General features: G+C 40.1%; 1 protein-coding gene across 1 annotated transcript in view; it reads left to right on the forward strand.

The window, feature by feature from the left end:
• The window catches only part of LOC107728994 (band 4.1-like protein 3), a 31,328-nt gene that overhangs the window by 4,559 nt on the left and 23,904 nt on the right, over positions 1–2,865 (forward strand). The window lies entirely within an intron of this gene.

Raw genomic sequence — 2,865 nt, forward strand, 5'->3', positions numbered from 1 at the left:
ACACACACACACACACACACACACTCACCCTAACACACACACTGCATGAGCATTTCATTATGTGTCGTAATGCAGCTCAGCTCATGGCATGATGATCATGATGGAGTCTAATCACAGAACACACGTGTGTTTGGAGTCAAATACAGCCGTGTGCACACGGTGAGGCTTAAAGGAACCGTTCACCCACAAGAACATGCGGAAAATGTGCTCACCCTCAGTTCATCCGAGATCAGGAGGAGTTTGTTTCTTCATCAGATTTGTAGAAATGTAGCATTGCATCAGTGTCTCAGCAATGGATGCTCTGCAGTGAATGGGTGCCGTCAGAATGAGAGTCCAAACAGCTGATAAAAACATCACAATAATCCACAAGTAATCCACAGCACTCCAGTCCCCATTCACTGCTGAGACACTGATGCAATGCTACATTTCTACAAACCTGACGAAGAAACAAACTCATCTTGATCTCGGATGAACTGAGGGTGAACACATTTTCAGCAAGTTTTCATTTTTGGCTGAACTATTCCTTTAATATTTCTGACATAAGTCTTTTCTATTCTTTAAGTGACTGAGTAATAATGTTTTGCATGTGAATGTGTGTCTGTATTCTCACACACACAGCCTTTCAAACCCTCTCACTGACGAGTGACTCGTTAATAATCAGTGTTCAGTGTTAATCGTTGTCATTGTTTCTGGTGTCAGTCGATCTGTCAGATGTTCAGCTCAGTCAGAATGAATCTGATTCTGCTTCGGGCCGGTCGTACTGGGTCACAACCAGATAGAGACAAACACACACATGACAGAGAGTTTGGGTGGGTTTTTATACCAAAGATGTGACCAAATAGTTAGTATAGTTGAAGTAGATGAAGTCTATAAATGTAAAGAATTCAAGAATCTGAATATTGGCAGAACGTGTCGCGTCAGTCTTTTTTGAAATCGTCAGTAGTTTATAATCAACATATTTTTGGTAACACTTTACAATAAGGTCCCATTAGTTCATGCATTAACTAATATTATCTAAAAATGCGCAGTAGATTTGTTACAGTATCTTTGTTAACATTAGTTAATAAAAATGCAACTGTTCCTTGTTCGTGCATGTTAGCCGAGGTTAAGTAAATAATAATATACAATATTTGATTTGAATAATGTATCAGTAAATGTTGGAATTAACTTGAACTAAGATTAATGAACGCTTTAGAAGATTAATCTTAAAATTGATTTTACTAATAAAGCATCCCTTAATTTCCTCTTGAGGCCGTTTGAATCCATCGTGTTGTTATAATATGGCTGGTTTCATTGGATTCGGTGAATGTGGCCGCAGTCGTGAAGCTCTTCTGCCGATATTCACACACAGATGATGTTTCATGTCATCTATCATCTCATGTAGTGGTTAAACAGAATAACAGCAGACACACAGCTGAAGCATGAACGTGTGCGTGACGTTCGGTTAGATCAGCCGCTCTTCTCTTCTTCCCCTCTTACTGATGATCTAGTTGATAGGACGATTCTTTCACTGCTTTTCTCCAGCTAAAGGAGAGGTAAGATGCATTCGTGTATATATATATGTGTGTGTGTTCTCTATGTGTGTGTCTTTGTGCATGACCATGAACTGAAGTCATTGTCTAAGCAAAGACTGTTTGTTGAGAGAAACTCCTTCTGTTTCATGCTCATACATCTCAGTAGAAGCTCACAGGAGAGTCGAACCCGTTCACCATGAGCGCCTGTGGATCCAGCCCTGCCCATAGAAGAGAAAAATCACACTTTAAATGGCTAGCTCCCCCAAAATGGAGCATTCTGGCATCATTTGTGCACCCTCGTGTCGTTTATTTCTTCAGTGGAACACAAAAGAAGATATTTTGAAGAACGTTGGGAACCAAACAACTTTGGACCCCATTGACTTTCACTGTATGGACAAAAAAAGATATTCTGAGAAATGTCCATACCGTGAAAGCCAATGTGGTCTAAAGTTGTTTGGTTCCCAGTGTTCTTCAAGAATATCTGCTTTTTTGTGTTCCACAGAAGAAAAGAAAGCCAAACAGGTTTGGAACAAAATCAGGATAATATGTTAAATGATGAAAAACTGGTAGTTTTTGGCTGTGCTATTGCTTTACAATCTCAGCTATTTCTCAGAGACACCAACAAGATAAAATTCTCTTCTCCTGAGAAAAAGACCCCAGTAATCTCACACGTGTCTCCTCTAGGCTTTCAGAAAAGATCTCAATACTGTCTCAAACTGTGCTCAGATTTGCCAAGATAGCAATCAGAAGTCGGAGATTTCATTATTAACTCATCAAATTATCTGAGCTGCTCCACATACATTTTATAGTAGAACATCTACTGAGCCTTTGAGAATTTGTGTCTCATTTTAGGAGAAACATCTGAGACTTGAATAAGAGTCTCCTCATTGTTCGTGACCCAGTTTCCTATAGTAGACCTGCTCAAAATACCCACTAGAGATGTGAATTGTGCCATTTTCCCCACAATCCCCCTTGATTCTTGTGTGAAGTGATGTATTCAAATGCATTTTTGTAGCAAATTAGCTCCATGGATGGTTCTAGAAGTGCTGGAGTTCTGCTGAATGGAGCTCAAGTTCTCACGTCTGTTCAGCTGATGCTCTTCAGAAGTATTTCAGATCTGGCGCCGGTTCATTGGGTTTCAATAGCATTACACATGCGAGATTGTGAATGCAGTGATGAATAGAGATCGTGACTCAAAATACCTGCTTCACTTCCGCCTCTCAGAGGTTCAGATGAGAAGATGGATCCACAAACACATGACAACATCACAGTATCTCTCTCTGTTCCTCTCAGGCCAAAAGTGTTTGGCTTCCACTCATTCATTGAAACCACGCGCTGTTGTTTGTGCATG

This window comes from Sinocyclocheilus rhinocerous, unplaced genomic scaffold (assembly GCF_001515625.1).
Source record: "Sinocyclocheilus rhinocerous isolate Xijiao unplaced genomic scaffold, SAMN03320098_v1.1 scaffold37, whole genome shotgun sequence".
Taxonomy (NCBI): Eukaryota; Metazoa; Chordata; class Actinopteri; order Cypriniformes; family Cyprinidae; genus Sinocyclocheilus; species Sinocyclocheilus rhinocerous.